This window comes from Panthera uncia, chromosome D1 (genome assembly GCF_023721935.1).
Source record: "Panthera uncia isolate 11264 chromosome D1, Puncia_PCG_1.0, whole genome shotgun sequence".
Taxonomy (NCBI): domain Eukaryota; kingdom Metazoa; phylum Chordata; class Mammalia; order Carnivora; family Felidae; genus Panthera; species Panthera uncia.
In genome coordinates, this window is record NC_064808.1 from 77,433,578 (window position 1) to 77,453,559 (window position 19,982).

The window sequence follows — 19,982 nt, forward strand, 5'->3', positions numbered from 1 at the left end:
CTACATATTACAAATAAGAAAAGTCAGATGCCTTTCTAATAATGCAATAAGGTAATGTAAATAGTCTATTTGTCAGACAGAGATGGAAGTTAGCATTTTTAACTTCAGGCCTCATATACAACTGACTAAATCCTTCATTTTACTTCAGGAATGATTTAATAAAATTGAATTGGACTAGTAAAAAGGAGAATTTTTGAAAGTCAGTGTTAAGGTTTATTCATATACTCATAGGAAATATTTTATATTAAAGTCATCTATTTCAACATTTTCTATCTTATGTCTTTGTTTTGAAAGAGATTATTATCACTTAAACATTGTAACCTTTATGTATTTTTAAATTATTAACACAACAAGAAGAGTATGAATGAACTTAGAATTTTTTTTCAGTATACTTGAAACTAAAAAGCAATTGATATCAATAATAAAAGCTAATATGTATTAAGAACTTACTATTTTCATAGTCTGCTCTATTCTAATCTTCTACTCTAACTTGTTCTTACATAAGAAAAAATATGTCATAAAATTATCAATATTGAGAAATGCTAATATGTGAAGGTGATTTTTACCATTTAGTTTTAACAACAAAAAAAAAAAAGTTTTGTGTGTATGGTGTGTCTTTAAAAATAAGGATATTTAGATTGCAATGGTGAAATGTAAGTTGTAACTAACATTATGTATAAGATAAACAGGCAATTTCAGTTTTTTAAAAGCTCCATTGTGGGGCACCTGGGTGGCTGTCAGTTAATCATCTGACTCTTGATTTCAGCTCAGATCATGGAATCAAGCCCCACAAAGGCTCTGCGCTGACAGCATTGGAGGAGCCTGCTTAGGAATCTGTCCCTCCCTCTCTGCCCCTCCCCTGCTCTCACACATGCGCGCTCTCTCTCTCTCTCTCTCTCTCTCTCTCTCTCTCTCTTCAATAATTTTTTTTTAATGCTCCAGTGTAAGTGATGAATCACTAAATTATACATCAGAAACCAATTTTAACATGTATGTTAACTAACTACATTTTAAATAACAACTTGAAAAAGGAACACATAAAAGCTCCGAAGACCTGGGTATGTATTTTTTTTTTTTTTAATTGATCGTGGGTACATCAGTTTCCCGCAATTAATCCAGTAAAAGGTAATCAAGAAATTCAGCCTCTAAGCAATTAAAATAACTTGTTTTTAATAGGATCACCTGTTGGGATTTTGACTTTGTGAGATTTTACCCTAATGTTTAAAAATGCCTTAACTGGGGCGCCTAGGTGGTTCAGTCAGTTGGGCGGCCAACTTCAGCTCAGGTCATGATCTCATGGTTCGTGGGTTCAAGCCCCGCGTCCGTCTCTGTGCTGACAGCTCCAAGCCTGAAGCCTGCTTCAGAATCTGTGACTCCCCCTCTCTCTCTGTCCCCTTCCCAGCTCATTCTCTGTCTCTTAAAAAAATAAATGAAAAAAACGTGAAAAAATTAAAAAAAAAAAAAAATGCCTTAACTGACAACAATACAAAGTGCGGCACAGACTATTTTCATAGCTTATACATAATTAAACAATGTTTTACTGCTTCTATGCAAAAGATTGCAGCTTTTAGATATATTTTCATACAATTTTTAAAGTTTAAATACTTGTGAAAATTTATTTGTACTTGTGCAAGAGTATAACTTATGGGACTTGTACATGTTTTGTGCAGCTATGTTAAATGCATCTAATATATTTATAAAATGTGTATTGAAAGTTAGTTATTTTACATGCCTTTTCGTGAAAAAATTCCCAGCATATTTCATTTTTCCAAAAGGTAATTGGAAAAAAAAAAAAAAAACAAGCTGTTTCACAGTCATACAATTGCAAACCTTAAAATAATATCATGACACACTATTTAAAGCATTTGGAATAACTTTCCCTTTTCCTTGCATTTTGCCCAGAAGTTTTCACAGTCAGTGCATAAACTACGTCTTAAAATAATAGTAAATCAGACTACTGATGTCAGTTTACAGATAAAGTTGAAGGTGACCCAAAACAGTAAATCAATGGAGTGACTTTAAGATCTGCTCTAAAAAAGTTCAAGTACTACTATACAACCTAAAGTAGAACAGGGTATCTCAATCCAAAGGCCATATAATGAATTGTGCTGGTGTTACAATGTTATGATATCGGTTATTCCAAACAAAATGAGAAGCATATTCAACAATATTAAACAAAATCAACAATAAAATGATTCATGTTTTCAGTTTTTCTCTATTTTCAGGAGGCATTTCTTATTAGTGGCTACAAAATAAAAATCTTATCCATAATCTTTAAATATTTTCACATTAATCAGTTAGGGTCTAAGTTACCAGAAACGAAACCGAAAGAAATTGATTACTTATATTCTTTACACTATTTGTGTTTTGTTGTCTCCTATGTTCTAATATATCACATGAAGCTTTCGGTTTGCCAATTCTTAAGAGACTACATTGCCCTACAGCTTCAGTTTGGCAAAGCCAGTTTCTTATTAATGGATGATACGTGATAAAATTCTGTATCAAAATTCTAAATTAAAGTAAAAGGAATTCAAGAGGAATTTACTCTAATAAAATCAGTACTGCTACTGTGGTATTAATTATATCCTGAGCCCACATCTTAGGCAAAGATGGTTTCTAGTCAGCTGAAACTCACAAGAAGTGCCTCATCCTTCCATCTTCCTTAGTATGCTTTCATTGTACAAAGTCGGGCTGAAAACCCATAATAACATCCTTGAAAACACTGCTAATTTTATGTAAATTAATGATAAATTACAAAAATATTTTAATGTTTATTTTTGAGACCGAGAGAGATCATGAGCGGGGAAGGGGCAAAGAGAGAGGGGAGACACAGAATCTGAAACAGGCTCCAGGCTCTAAGCTGTCAACTGCAACGCAGTTCGATGCAGGGCTCGAACTCATGAACTGTGAAATCACGGCCTGAACCGAAGTCAGATGCTCAACTGACCAAGCCACTCAGGCGCCCCAACTCATGATAAATTTTAATTTTGTTGCTGTTTCCAATGCTGCCTTAATTGGTCTCCCTTCCCTTTCTGGAAGAGATTTCAGAAACATGGTTATATCATGTAGCATAACTGCTCTACGTAGTGAAACACATTGGTTAACAATAGTAATGCTGGAGCCAAATCACCTGGGTTCAAAATTCAGTGCTTCCACTTGAACAGTTATAATCTCTTTGCCTCATCTTCCTCATCTGTAATGACCTGAATTAGTAAATTGAAGGTGGCTTTGCACAATTGACTTAAATCTATTTGCATATTTACCTGAAGTGGGTGGAGAAGTGAAACAGAAAAGTAAATGTGCAAAGTATCAGATTTCACAGATACTCTCTTGCCACCTTTTGAAATATGACCGAAATGGACATGTTCTCCTTTACTGACGACAGGCTGTGGTCACCCTGATTCCTTTGGGTCTACTTACTCCAGAAGTGTATTAAAAGTTTATTTATTATTGCAGGGTGAAAACTTACATGAAACACTTAAAAAAAAACACCTGAAGATAAAGAATACAAAGTGAAAGAACAGAGACAAACTAATAACAATTTTCTTCAAGTCCCAATGTATATAATTCCCATATATACAGGTCTCTGTGTATCCATATCATCAATCATTTAAATAAAACTGGTAAAGACTGAAAATCAAAGATTTTATATTTTCATCTTGTCACAACCCTATATGTCTTTGATGCTATTTCTAGTTTCCTATTTTAAAAAGGAAATAATAAAATCTTGCTTGTTCTATTACTTATTTTATTTCCAAAGAGTGGGTGATGCTGTGAATCTAGTTCATGGTGTATTATGAGATGAATTAGTTTCTTTGATAACTACTTTTTGTTGTATAGCAAACAGCCATTAATTTAAAACTTGTAAATTGGAAATCTGGGACCATTGCAGTAGCATTAGGAGAAACACATTCTTTCAGCATGTGATTACTTCCATAATTCTTGAGTATGGAGAATTACTGCCAAACAGAATAGTCAACTTTCCCCGATAAGATGTATTGACTGACACTTTAGTAGAAAAAAGGTAGAAAATGAAAACATTATGTATTTCAGAGAATGCATTTCAGAGAATAATAATATGCATTTCAGAGAATATAATTAGAAACACAAACTAAAGCAATTGTGGTTTTTGTTTTTATTTTTAAGAAAGTAAAGAAGAAAGTTGAGAAATAAAATATTTTTATCATTTGAAATATATGATCTTTTGTGTTATAATTTGGTGGGGGATGTTCTATTCTTTATTTAGATTAACTCAACTATTGGTATTTGTCATAAAATAGTTCTCATATCAGAATTAATGTTTCAAATAGAAAAAAAATAGAGCATTGGAAAGCCATACATTAAAGACATAAATATTTATTTTTAGTATTTTTATTATTTTTTAAGTTTATTTATTTTGAGAGAGAGAGAGAGAGAGAGAGAGAGAGAGAGAGTGTGTGTGTGTGTGTGTGTGTGTGTGTGCGCGCGCAGGGGAGGGGCAGAGAAAAGGAGAGACAGAATCCCAAGCAGGCTCCTGTAAGCTGTCAGCACAAAGCCTGACATGGGGCTTGAACCCACGAACCACAAGATCATGACCTGAGCTGAGCTGAGATCAAGAGTCGGACGCTTAACCCACTGAGCCACACAGGTGCCCCTAAAGATTTACTTTTTATTTTTAAATGGAAAAAATAAACCCAAATGTGTGTATGTATATATATATTTCTTAACTATATATGTTTTTTTCTTAATATATATTTCTTAACTATATATATATTTCTTAACTATGTATATATATATTTCTTAACTGTATATATATAGTTAAGATACTTAATGTTTTTCTAGTGAAAACTGGACTCTTCAGTGGTAACCTAATACATTTCTAAGTGTTGAGTGCATAGTTAATTTATTGCTTTGCATATATTTAGCACCTTGTAAACTTGAGGGGTACTCAGAGTTTCAAATTTTTCATTCCTTTCTCAAGAATAATCATGGAATGAAAAATAAATATATTCTTATATTAAATGCTTTTTGAATGTGATGTATTCATTAAAACATATTTTATAAATCATAGCTTGCTCCCTTAAGTGAATCTCAGTGTGTAACAATTACTAATAACCTACATGTGTGTGCTAATATTACATCAACACATGTATCATACATGTGTATATACACGTGTGTACATGTAGAGTAATATGAATGCATATGTATATTACATAATATTCAAGTTATATCATAACTCAAGTTCAGAATAATATCACTTAACATGGCCAAAGCATTTATAGGAGGCTAAAATAAAACAGCCATTAAAAATATGGCAAAAATAACAATTTCCTGACTTTAACTATATTAAAGATTCAGGAGGCCTGTATGCTTTTCTCCTGCATCACATTATTCTTACTAATAAGCCAAATCTATAAGCCAAGTTTCCTTTTTATAGTGTATTTGAAGAAAGGCATTTCTAATCGTACAATTTCATGTAATTCAGTGTAATAGCATCAGTGTACTCAGCCCCAAAGGGAAAAGGACAAATAGCTGAATCATTAATGACATCCAGAACTTTTTCCCTTTTGAGACTTACTTGATTTTCAATGCCATCAATGGTGATGTATCTGAAAGTATGGTATTCATTTGGAATATTCAGCATATCATTCATGAACTTTCCCGTGGTGATTTCATTTAGCATGCCAAAAATCACCAACGGGAGTTTCATTACTAGAAACAAGCCTAGTTTATTTTTGTAAATTTATTTTACTTCAACAGTCAACAGCAGGTATTGATTACCCACTGTGTTGAGAGCATTGCACTGTGTATTATGAGGAAGTCATTACAAAGGAAGTAAAATATTTGTTCAAAGAATCACTTACTTATCATCTAATGAAGGAAAGAAGGAAAACTTTATACAAATGATTAGCTATCAGTCAATCCACCCACTTACTCTATTCATTCATTCATTTACTTTATTCATCCATTCATTCATTCATTCATTCATCCATTTACTCCATTCATTTACCTTGTATTTTTTTTAAGCATTGGAGTTTATACAGATACACAAGAAGCTGTTTATTCCCTTCAAAACTCACAGTGAACAGGAAAGCCAGATATAACTACCCACAGAATAGTAGAACAATTTTATTATGACTAGGAGTGTTAGGAAAGCAGTGGGAAAAATGGCTTTTGAAGGTAGTCTTAAAAGGATGAATTGGATTTTGACTGTTGGAGATGTGAGAAAGTAAATTTCAATAGAGAAAATACCATAAACAAAGGCACAGTTTTGCAAGAGCAATCATGATAAGGCCATTGTGAAACTGCAAAGAGTAGTTAAGCATAGTAGAAAGAAGTGTATGATATTGAGGAGGCAGACAAAACTGGGGTTACATGGTTATATGCACAGGAATCTAGTATTGTGTGTATGTTACATATTAAATATATATACACATTTATATATATATGTGCACATGTATATACACACATACATACATGCATACATAAAAAGTATATAGTTTGAGTGGGTGGTCTTTGTTGAATAGAATGGACACTTGAAAATGGATACTTGTTAGAAGCTTTAATTAAAAAGCTAACAAATTGCCAAACATTTTAAAAGAGTGTTAATGTGGTCAAGTGATCATCTGTAAAACATATCTAGTGGTTACATACTGAATGGGTTGACTTTTATGAAAAGACAGCACTTTTGACATACGAAATAGACGTGAATTTAGAGAAAATGTTTCTAAGTCTTATTGAATCTACTTGCTCTGAGTCTAGTTTTGTACCCTTTCAATGTATCCTTAATGCTATCACAAGAGAAAATTTTCTAATTCTTAAATCTGATAATGTCTTACCACATTTACAGTAACTACAAATTAAACCTCTTCAAAAATTTGGCTATAGTACATGATGAAATCCCAGCTTTAGAGCATAATATACAAGGCTCTCCATTCTACTTTTAGACTCAAATTCCTCCACGTCCCCCCATCTCTGCATCCCCTTATGTTTTAATATTTAGCCGTTTAGCAAAATGATCTTTCTGCTTATAAAATGTTTAAGACAAATTTGCTATGTATTACTACATCCCCTATTTTTGGTTTACAGTCATTCACAAAAAGTGGGGAAAGAGCTGGATTCACATCTGTTTCAAATCTATTTCTGTGTGTGTGTGAAGTTCAAAGATCCTATTCCTTAAGTCCCTAGTGAACTAATTCTTTATTTCCAGCCTGAAGTTAAGTTCAGTCTGTTTTCATTGGAAACAATTTAGGATAACAGCTAAAAGACTGCAAAACATGTACATTTTTTTCTAAACCCTTCTGAGTTCATATGCAATTTGCAGTCTTTTAAGTTATCTTCAAGACCTTTTTATTCTACTTTTCAATTTTATTTTTTCCTTTTTTTTTTTCATCTGTGGTTTCTAATAACATATGAACTTAATTGATACAGATGTAAGAACTCTAAACTATATGTTCCTGAAATTATTCTAATTGTCTAAATTTCTCTTTGGCTTGTTGTTTTGGAAAGTTTTGCCATAAGAGTATTTTCCTATTTTGAAGGGAGTGTGTGTGTGTGTGTGTGTGTGTGTGTGTGTGTGTGTTTTCTTTAAGATGTCATTGAGCTTTGTTTTTATCTGGTCACAAGAGAAAGGGAACAGGGCAGAAAAAGGAGTAGGAGCAGCCAGGTAATAATATGCATAGAATGAGGGAAGAAGACTAGTAAAATAAAGCCATTAGGCTTAAGTTGAGGTTGGAGGATCTAAGTGAGAGTTTTAAGTTTTCTGCATGTTTTTGTTTGCCTTGGCCAAGGAATATTTTAAGGAAGCAATTTTGAACCGTGAGTCTTTTGGAAACTTTCTTATTCCAATAAAAACCAACCAATCAAACAAACAATCATTGGATGTTTGTTTTCTTTCATTTTAAAGTGCCTCTCAAAAGAATAATTTTGTTCATATATAAAATTCCCCAATGGCCACTGTAAGTCTAATATTTTTGGTGTAAGTATGTCATTTAGAAAAAAAAAAAATAAGTACAAACCTTTGGAGTTTAGTGGAAGGGTGTAAGAACTTAGACTGGGACAAACCCATATGGTCTGGAAACAGTCAAATTCTTGCTTGTGAGTCTTGTCTTGAGTTCTCAACCTAATTGTTGGTTGTCAATCACAATTTGTTTGCTGATGGCTGGGTGACTGGATGACTGGATGACTGGGTGGAGAGAAGATCTCTCCCAGAACCAGACTTTTATAGACAAAATAAGACAGGTTTAAGAAAAAATCTCCCGTGTTTTGGAATATATAGCAAGATTTGGTCTATCAGAGGCTGGTTTACTGAGACCTTTTTTATTTTTTTTTTAAGTTTATTTATTTTGAGAGAGGAGAGAAAGCATGAGTCAGGGAGGAGCAGCGAGAGGGAGAGAGAATGAATCTCAAGCAGGCTCTGTCAGTGGTCACTACCTGTCGTCTTCATTATGAACTTTTACTTAAAGGAAATGAAGAAAATACATTGAGACTAATAGTAATTTTCTGACTAATAAAGCATCTGTCCACTAAGATAAAAGCTTTCAAAAGAGATGTGCTTAAAGTATTTGAGAACAATATGTATATACATAAATATATATCCTAAGAAAATCCTGTCCTTTTCATTCCTAGAAACATTTGGAGAGGTTAGCAAAAAGATGGTAGAAGTTCAGATTCAACACAACACTCACCTTATCACCAAAGTTCAAGGGATGGCATATTCATAATTGTTTTGAAAGAAGCCTTGTGAGTAAATAGTCATTTGGATCAGCCCAATTGAATATTTTTTCTTAGAAAATATAACTTATATGAGGGGGTCATTGTATAGTTTATTGTTCAGATGTGTTAGGAAGTTCTTGAAACAAACAAAGTTGTTTGCAAATTCATTTTCTGGGCTAAAAATTTCTGGAATAGTAGCCATACTGATAATATTCTAGACTAGTAATTCTAAAACTTAACCTTAAATCACAATCATCTGGAAGCCTTAATAAAACACACATTGCTGGGTCCTATCCCCAAAATTCAAAACATCTGAGCTGGGTCCCTAGCATAGTTCCCCAAAGTTTCTAGGTGATACCAATATTGCTGATCTGTGAGGACAGTTTGAAAACCACTAATGTAGACAGTCTTACTCATTAACCATATTAAGCTGTGGGCTGGTGATCATTTCAGGGAGACTAACTATGACTCTGAATATCAATAAAATTGTTTTAATATACCTCATATTTGTCAATGTGTAATATTCAAGATGTTTATTGCTTAAGAGAAGGGTATTGGAATCAGTGTTCTACATAACTAATTTTAAGATATGCCAATTTTATATTATTCCTCTAAATGGTAAGGAGATCAATTATCAGAGTACAATTTGGGTTGATTTCCTAGACAATTTTACCCTTATGAAAATAGATCAGTGCATAGGTATTAATATATACTGAGTGAGATGTGCATATTGGCTCTGGATCACAGTGTTATATCCAGTACAGGTTCTATGAATATGTGCTACTCCCATGCCAATCCCATTTTCTCTTTTTGTCCTTCATTGCCTAATTTTCTCATAAGCTCTAAGATGCACATTTAAATGCTTGCCAGGTCCTGGCTCTTACCAATTAGACTCATTATTACTTTATAAAAAGTGCAGGCCACCCCTAGTTACTTGCCTACTTTTCCAATTCCAGGGCACTGAGCATGCTGCCCCTAAAACTGGGTTCAAACTAACTGTTAGAATGAGAATGAGTCTTGCCCTGAAGGGATCTTTTCAAACTCACAGTTGGGCCTGAATGCAGTTTTGCCCTTAGGCTCTCTCTGTTCCTTCAGAGTGATAATCCAGGCTCCAGTGATTGTTGCTTTTGGGTTGTCTCCTTCAGTTTCAATTTCAAGGCTCGAGTGCATTTTACCCTCAGGTTTTCCCTTTTTAGTTTCTGTATTAGGGTTTAAAGGCCTACTGGCTCTAAACGCTTTCTCATTGCCATATTTTCCTGTTTCATGCTTCAGTAACATAGATGTGGACTGCTGTTTCATTGATCTGATGTTCCCTCTTTGAATTTCAATATCCCCTCTTTTTACTTATCAGGGTTTTTGTTTTAAGTTATACTTTATTTCAATTCTTAGACTTATTCTGTGGTAAGCTATGTAGCATATAACCAACCATCTCACCAAATACATATTTTCTGCTAGAAGAAATTATTTGCATACCTATACTATCTAACCAGTCAACATATTGGTAATAAATAAAAGATGTATAATTGTTTTAATTCAAACAGAAGGTTCTTTGAATTACAAAGCTGAGAACCATGCTCGAAAACAAACAAAACCCAGCTAAGAGTGGGTGTAGTAATCATGCACATGCACATGCCAATGGAAGAGATGGTTAGGACATAGCTAATGCAGATGCTGGACACTGAAGCCACCCTCCAAACTGATGCCAGTAGATGCTTGATATCACCACAAAAAAACATTGAAATAATTATTAAAATATTCTCCCTCTGAATCACAGTTTCTTGTCCAGAGCCTCAGCTGGGAATATGAGATTGGCTGCACTAAGCCTGTGCCTTCCTATTGGCTTGCATCATGGTAGAAGTGGTCCTATTACCATCAAATCTTAAATGATGGCCCACTTCCAACAGCAGAAGTGATGCAGATATTGTGTCAAAGAAAACATGATTCTAAAAACATGGAAAATAATAACTAGGTCATTGTCATAAACATAAATAAAAAATACCTTATATGAGCTTCAACAGGTTTTTACTTTTGAATTCAACTTTTAATTATGTAGGACTAATATTTTTCCCCCTTCCTCTTTTACCAACATCATTTTCTCTTTGTCCTCAACTCTCCTGGAATATAAAGTAAATTATGGATACTACCTATAAGCCAAATTTCAGCTTATCACTAAACTGACAAGCATGAGCATCCTCGAGGAACACAATTTGATCTGGTCAGAGATAAATTATGCTCTCTCTGGGGATAGATGGTTGTGTTGCCTTTGAAATGCTTGGTGAATTCTGTACACCACTGTATGCTGTTATGTTGCCTTCAGTGAGCCTGATCTGTTTATCCTGAAGATTTTTTTTAAAGACATTTATCTCTTCTTCCAATTTCCTAGCTTTCATATAGTTATGAACTATGTCCACCCCAAAGTCCATATATAACCAACACAATACAGGTTTTTTTATTTTTTCCACAAACATGTTAAAAGGTTGGCCTTCTAATAAATAATATCCTTTACTTATTTCAGGCAAGGAAATTTCTGATTCTTTCTGGTCCTTTCCAAACATGTCTTTGAGTAACATAGGATAATGTTTCTACACAGAAAAGAAGCTCATCTTTAACCTACAACTATTTCTAGGTGACTAAAACCTATCCAGAGGATAGATTATTTGATTCAATTATACACGATTCAATTACATATTTCACTGAACATGTTTTTAAGTATAATTTTATTCTACTTTTTAAGATTTTAAGTAATCTCTACATCCAATGTGGGGCACGAACTCAGAACCCTGAGATCAAGAGTTGCATGTCTTACAGACTAAGCTAGCCAGGCGCCCCTAAGTATAATTTTAAATTGTGATTTATTTCTTCATTCAGTAAACACTTTAGTGTCTACTTTGTGTCAGTCACTGTTCTCAATGCTGAAGATAAAATAGTGAAAAAAGGAGGTGAAAAATACCCACTCTAATAGAGCTTACATCCTATTATGGCATATATCTGAAGTACAAGTGAAACATGAATATAATTATATTTATGTATATGGTCACAAATGCTGAGGAGAAAAAGTAAAAAAGAGAATTGGCAGTATTGGGAAAGGTGGAACACAAATGATTAAAATTATAGCTAAAGAGTCCAGAGAAGTTAGTATTTAAGTATAGACAGTGATGGGATAAACCAAGCAGATATAAGAATATTTTAGACTGAGGACACAGGGTGCAAAAGATCCTAGGCAGGAACTTTTTCTAGGAACATAAAGGACACATGTTTGGTTGAATAAGAGTAAGTATTGGGGTTTAGGGGAAGATGAGGGGATGAAGTCTAATAGAAAACTTAGAGTTCATTATAATGACACTATTATAGATGAGATGGAAAGTTCTGGAGGTTTTTGAGTAGAAAAGGTTGTATTCTACTCAATGACTGACATTTAATAGCACAACTCTAGTTCCGAAGTGAAGCATAAATTATGGGGAGAGTGGGCAAAGGCAAGAACATGCAAAATACTAAGAAGGCTACTGCAGTATTCAATCGATAAATAATGGAGACCTTGACTAGATGGTGCCAATGGAGGTAGTCAGATTCTGGGTATAGCTACAGACTTTGCTTACAATTATGATGTTATAGCTGTGAGGGAAAGGATCAAGAGTGACTCCAAAGTTTCCAGCTTTAGCATTGAGATAATTTACAAGGAAGGAAAAGCAAGTTTGGAAGGAAACATCAGGAGCTCAGTTTTTGATACATTGGTTGTCTTGGGTATGAAACAGCTAAGAAGAGATGCCAATTAAGTGGTGAGATATCCAAGTCTGAAATTTAGGCAAAAGGTCTGGGCCTGAGATGTAAATTTGAGAGCCACGTACACAAATAATAGCCCAAGCTATAATCTGTTGCTGTAAAACAAAAGTACCCCTGGATTAGCTGCTTAAATTAAAAAAAAAAAATCCCACAGTTTCAGAAGTAAGGAAACTACAATGTGGAGAGCTATATAGCTTGACCACACACACCTAGGAAATTATGTGCAAGGGTATAACTTCAGAACTCTTTGCTTCTGCACCCTCAACTCCTTCAGTTACACAGCTCTGTATTCTTAGCCTTCCCTTGAACTGGCTGCACTTCCCACAACTCCTCAAGGGTCTACTGAGTGCTCTCTCTGATTGCTTCTTCCACTAAGTGAGCTTCCTTTATCTACCCAAATTCTTTCTTTACTATTATTAATCAAAGATAGGTTCTCTTCCTGTGACCTGAGCAGACAGGAAGGAAAATAGAGGAATGAGCAAGGTGCATATAGCTCAGACAGATAACTGAGATGAGGACTCTTCAGACAGTTCTAAATGATGAGGATTGGATGGATAACGGGGGAGAAGGATAACCAATGGTGGATAGGTGTGTGTGTGTGTGTGTGTGTGTGTGTGTGTGTGTGTGTGTGTGCATAAAGTCTTGTTTAGGAATGCAGGCAATTATTTTTTTTTCCTTTTTTTCTTTTCCAACCAATCTAACTTAATGAAATCACAGCAAACTGCCCGTCAAGTATCTGAAGGAAAGAAATAAATACAAATGTGTGCTTTCAGCAGCACACCATTTTTCTTAGCACATAATTTTTAAAAGGCACGATAATATACTACTCCCTAGTCCTCCATTTTCCTATCAATTCACTGTCTTCTCATTATTATTATAGTGTTTAAAATTTTTCAGAGCAATCCATTATGCATTATCGCATGTGATTGTCATGAAAACTATTTAGGTGAAGTTAAAACAGAGGTGGATAAAATTCATACATTAATATAAAAAGTACACAGTATGTTTCCTTGTAAATTTCTCAAAACGTGCAATTTGTTGGTAAACTATTGTTGTAGGGTTTTGGAATTTACCTTGTAACACTGAAGATGATAAAAAATAAATATCTCTGTTTTATGATATTCTCTTTCTCACCTCCACCTCCATTTTCCTTATTGACCATTTAGCCCCAAACGCTAGGAACCCTTCTAGGTTTCCTTCATCCCATCAAATTCTTTCCTCTCTGATCTGCAAGATCCCCAAATTCAAATTCCTCACTCCTAACTATAGAGAGTGGTGGGATCTGTGATGAATTTAAGAAGGTTAATCTTGCTGAAAACTCTCTTTCTTAATCTCTGTCTTTGAGTTTAACATTATTTTATCCAAGATAACTGTATTCCTGGGCCAAATGTAGTCTATTTGCAAAGTTCTATTTTAGTGACCCTTCTTACATTGTCTCATGACTGTTTATTTCTAAATTAAATAAGGTTATTTGCCTATTCCTCCCTGTTTTGGGGGAAATTGAGCCCTTTTGCTTTTGTCATTATTGATTTGGGTTTTCTCTGTAAGAGTGAACTGTATTAATGGATGAGGGCTGGGGAGAATTTATGCCCTTTTCTAAGTACTTTTCTTTCACAAATACTTTTATAATGCAGTATGCAATTAGCAAATTGCTTATACACATCAAACATGTTCATCCATGTGCTGTTATATACAGTTTACCAAACACACACATTCACACACACACACACACACAGGCAACCAAACCAGAAACACAGGAATAAGCATTGTTGCTTATACCAGTCCATCAGTCCTTTGAATGAAGTAATCTGGGGCTAGAACTAACATTCATTTAAGGTAGTATTATGGAGAAAAGCTCCTCCTTTATTTGTCTCTCTCCCTTCCAAATATCCTTCCCTCTTCTCTCTCTTTCTTTCTTCCTTTCTTCTTTCCATCTCCCTTTCCTCCTTTTGCACTTTGTTTTTTATTATTTCAGAGACATCATGCTGATTGTCATCATTTGGGCTAAGTATTTGAGCAAGCCATTTAAAATTTTAAGGACACACCCTAGGAGGACAGGTACAATTCTATTTATTAGACTAATAGGCAGCCCTCATTAATGAATGTTTTCTTAGACTTTCTTGTCCTTCATTAGCATAGAATCTATTTTACAAAAAAGCTTGAACCTTGCTTAGTAGAAAGGAAAATCTACTTCATTGTTTCTCTGTTATGCTCCTTGATGTTCCTAGTAGAGGTTGCTTCCTTAGTGCCTATTATCAGAATGAAAACAAATTTAAAATTAATATGATTTATTTCAGGCTAGTTCCCAGAGCTAAATGTACACAGGATATTATAAATACTTTTGTTTAGTCATTTATATGTCTATATGACCAGTTTTTTTTTTTTTTACAGTAAAAACATCTGCAGCCCCCTTTACAGCTCATTCAGAATTATCTTGTGGAATTCACACACTTTTTGCATTCTTATTAAAAGCATTAGAAGAGTCATTACTGCCAAGTATTATTGACTTTCCTGTAACATCCTATTCATAATCTGTATTCTGAGTTTCCAGTCTCTCTATTAATATTTCTATTAATATCTCTATACAGTCTCATCTCCTCTCATTAATAATAATGTTATATATACCAGTTTCCACATGCTTATTTTCTTTTATGGTTCATAAAATATGAATGTAAGGGTTATATTATAATTCAAATGTAATTTCATAGCAAGATATATGTTTTGTATATATTATCCATTTACTGCTTTGAATTTCCATTAAAATGTTGAATTTTAACATTAGAACATAGTCTACTAGAATGGTTAAAGTTAGTTAAATTTAGGAATGTAAGAGAGAGAAAAAGATTGGTTTAAAGTTTATACCAGTAAATATGGGTATATATATGAGTTTGTAGATAAGCTCTTGGTTGAAAACAATAATTTTAATTTATTAATTACAATAAAAACAAATCATATTTGACTATACCATCATAAGATAACCATATAATACCTTTAAAGAAAAGATATAAAATAAGTAGAAATACTTTAGGCTAAGAAATTGTGCAATCTTAAGCACATGTTTGTGCATGCACAATGGTATATTACCTGAGAAAGTTCTTTATTTTTAAAATCTACATTTACAAAGAAGATAGAAAGCCCACATATCATACAACTGAAACCAAATGACACTAAAACTATCATAGTTGGAAACATGGTCATGCTCTGATTAATAATTAACTGGTTTTAAACAGGTTGATCATTGGTATTAAGATGATGTGGTAATAGAAGAATCAATTAGTCACAGACAGGAAGGAGAGAAATGAGCTCGATATATGAAATGACTTTTTTTTTCACTATAGAGAAGCAATGCAAGAAATTTACTCTTAGATATAACGGGAGAAAAAAGGAGCTCAGAAAATACATCATTTTGCATTAAATGAATTTTAGTATTTTGTTGTTGTTAAAAACATGTACACAGAATAAAACTTGTCCTTTCTGTTCCCACATTGAAATCCATTCTGTATGGATGGATTTTAGTGTTATATTCAAAAGAAAGAAAAAATGGACTCAAAAAGCTCTTCAAAATATTATGTCTTTAGCGAAATCTTTTGAAAAGGTGGCAAAGAGGGTGCCCTATTGCAGAGTACACAATAATATGCCTCTATCCATCTCTTTAAAGTATCACACAGTCTCCATGGTTCTAATACTCATTTGGGTCTTCCCTCCAAACTCCAGCCATTGTTCTAATCTCCATTGGGGTCTCTCCCTCCAAACTCCATATTCCAATCTGGATTTCCGTTCTGCTCCATTGTCATAATCCAATCCCAAGTTTCAAGATCTTTATCTTTTTTTCTTTAAATAGCTTCCTGTACATAAAAATCAGTTTAGATACTCTGGGAATTAGTCAGTCTATCACTTGTGTATTACCCTTCCTTGCTCAACAAAGGCCTGTGATTTGATATGTAACAAATAAATTTTCCCTTGATGGCTGGGGCAGGGGAAGGCTGTGAATATCTATACTTTTTCCCCTAACTGAATATCACTGCATTAAAAACTTGGTTTTTATTCTTTCAAGAAAATTATGCATGAACTATACCTCTGAAAAAGAGGAGGGTGTGTATCTGGTGAAAAAGTATTAGGGAAGCCATATTAGCAGCGCTGGAAGTGAAAACTTGACCCAGCCCAACTGAGTCAGTAAAGATATCAGAAGTCCTTAGGGGTGTGTCTCCCTAGGAAGGTCATAGAGGGGAAAGTGGTACATGGAAAGACTTTGGCTTTCTTCTCTTGTTGCTGTAAACAGCAAGTGTTTGTCTGGCCCACTTCAGGATTTTGGCCAAGTTTCTTAGTCAAAGAAAACAAAACAAAACAAAACAAAAAGAAAAAAGTAAAGCATGTTCCAAATAGGATCAATAGGCAAAGCACAGTAAATGGAAAGAAAGGTTACAGGCTTGAATAATGAGGTAAACTTGAAGTTGTATTTAACCATAAGAGATGACATAATCTGTATGAGCTCATAAACTGCAGACAGATTCAGTAATTAAAACCAGCAACTTCTGATTAAATTAAAATCACTTGAAGAACTTTGGAAACTTTATTGGAATTTTCAAGAGTAGGAAGAAACTTCATAACAATTTTGTAGTAAATTATCTTTTTGAAAATGAGAATGTGACCCAGATTCAGACTACATTGATGGCTTCAGCAAATCTAACTAAATCTAAAGAGTTCTATGTAATAATCAACATTGCAGAAAAAGTCAAGATGATCTGATGAAAGAAATTCCAAAGGAGACAATTGTAATTAGTTAACATATGAGAACCAACATATGTATCAGTCTTTTAGATATAACAGCCTATCTGTTGTACTAGGGATTGGGAAGTATCTTTTTGTCCCCACACATATTTTGCCATTCAGTTATTAGCCTACAGATGCATTTTTTATACAAAATTAGTAGCCTACAGGTATATTCTGATAGAGGTCTTAAACAAGCAGAGATGTTTAGCACAGATACGACGGGTAAAAAGAAACTAATGTAACAACCAGTATACAATCTGTGTTTAGATAGATCCTAAAAAGTTGTCTACCGGGAAGTATTGGGAGAAACATGTTATGTTGTAGTTCCAGGAACTAATTAGAAGATATATTAATATGACAGATGGTAATAACGGCTAACATTTATTGAGAGTTACTACATACAAAACAATGTCTAAGGACAATAACTCTTTGTTTTGGGGATGCTGTTTTTAACGCATCTATTGCAAAGAAGAAAAACAAGTCCCACATATTGAATAACTTGCTCAAGTTGTACTTAAGAGCATCAGAGTTTCAATTTGGATCAAGAGAATTTGCCTTTGATGTCCATGTTCTTAATAATTGTATAATCTACCTTTTAATTTGAGCACCACTTCAGTAGTTAAAATGATAAATAATGAGGGCAGATTGAGCCCTTACTAATGAAAGCCATTAACTTAAATTAGATAAAACTTTAAAAAAAATATATAATGTTGGCCATAGAACCACATTTCCTTTATTCAAAATTTATTAGATGCACGGTATCTACAAGCAATACAAGTCAGTTAACTGCTCTCAGAATGTTTCTACATATGTAAAATGAGGACGATATTTACACCATAACATTGCTATTAAAAAAAATAATAATCCACATAAAGCCAAGAGCAGGTATTGGTGAAGATATGGAGAAAAAGGAACCCTCTTACACTGTTGGTGGGAATGCAAACCGGTGCAGCCATGGTGGATAACAGTATGGAGGTTCCTCAAAACATTAAAAATAGAACTATCCTATGATTTAGTCATCACATTACTGGGTGTTTACTCCCAAAATACAAAAACACTAATTCAGCGGGATACATGCAGCATTATTTACAATAGCCAAATTATGGAAGAAACCCTAGTATCCATGAATGCTGAAGACGAATAAAGAATAGGTGGTATAGGGGCACCTGGGTGGCTCAGTCAGTTGAGCTTCCAACTTTTGCTTAGGTCATGATTTCATGGTTCAGCGGTTGAACACCACATCAGACTCTGCTGACAGCTCAGAACCTGGAGTCTGCTTCAGATCCTGTGTCTCCCTCTCGCTCTACCTCTCTCTTTCTCTCTTTTTCTCTCTCAAAAAAAATTTAAAAATATTTTTAAAAAGAAGAGGTTGTATATATAATACATACAATATATATGTAATATATATACTATATATATATAATTCCATATCCATATATATATATGGAATATTATTCAGCCATAGAAAGAATGAAATCTTACTATTTGCATTCACAACGACGTGGAGTTAGAAAGTATAATGCTAAGTGAAATAATTCTGTCAGATAAAGACAAATGCCATATGATTTCACTTAGATATGGAATTTAAGAAACAAAACAAGTGATCAAAGTGGAAAAAGAGAGAGAGAAAGACAAACTAGGAAACAGACTCTTAACTGTAGAGAAAAAACTGATTGTTACCAGAGGGGAGGTGGGTAGGGTGATGGGTGAAATAGGTGATGGAGATTAAAGATGGCACTTGTGATGAGCACTGGGTGTTGTATGGAAGTGTTGAATCACACTATATTGTATACCTGAAACTAATATAACACTGTATGTTAACTATTCTGGACTTAAAATAAATTAAAAAAAAGAAATACTCCCTTAGCCTAAAGCAAGCCTTTCTTTTTTTCATAATTTTTTTAATGTTTATTTTTGAGAGAGAGAGAGTGTGTGTGAGCAGGGGAGGAGCAGAGAGAGAGGGAGACACAGAATCCAAAGCAGGCTCCAGGCTCTGAGCTGTCAGCACAGAGCCTGACGCGGAGCTCGAACTCACAAACTGTGAGATCATGACTTGAGCCGAAGTTGGACGCTCAACCAACTGAGCCACCCAGGCGCCCCTAAAGCAAGTCTTTCTTAATTAAGGTTAAATTATTAGTCTTCCTTTTAGATTTATAAGAACCTACAAAGGGTTCTAGTTGTTAAAAACAAATTTACTACTTAATTTTGCACCTCTGGAATTGTGCCTGCCCCATCAAAGACAGAGAAAACAAGGTTTCTAATGTCATCAGACTTGTAAGCAAGTTTTGCAAAAACAAATAGGGACAACTGTGTCATCAGGTTAATTCAGACTCTGTATAGAGAATACAACTTCTGGGAATCAATACTCTATAAGAATTTCTTCATTTCTGCAGTCCAGTGCAGCATTTCAAAATTGGCTATTCCAAATTAAGATGTGCTGCAAATATAAAATACACATCAGGTATCAAAACCTTAATATAAAAAAGTAAAATATCCCATTAATACCTGTATATTTATTACATATGAAAATAATATTCTGGTCATACTGGTTTAAATAAGATATATTATCAAGCTTAAGTTTGCCTATTTTGTTTTTACTTTTTTATGACTCATGTTATAGTTGTACTGGACATTTCTACTTTAGATCTCATCTAATAAAAATGGGGTAAATTGACAAAGTATCCTATCTGGCAACATATTGTAGTCTATATATATATATATATATATATATATATATA

The 19,982-nt window shown here is 33.9% G+C and overlaps 1 long non-coding RNA gene across 3 annotated transcripts in view; it reads left to right on the top strand.

The window, feature by feature from the left end:
- LOC125938710 (uncharacterized) overlaps positions 1-19,982 on the top strand; it is a 43,225-nt gene that overhangs the window by 21,215 nt on the left and 2,028 nt on the right. The window contains exon 3 of one of the 3 annotated variants that reach the window (XR_007462786.1): positions 8,608-8,720. The exons of 1 other annotated variant lie outside the window; for it this stretch is intronic. This is a non-coding gene — a long non-coding RNA (uncharacterized LOC125938710). Of the gene's footprint in view, positions 1-3,456; positions 4,733-8,607; positions 8,721-19,982 lie in introns of those variants that run through there. One more of the 3 variants, XR_007462780.1, reaches the window with a different exon arrangement.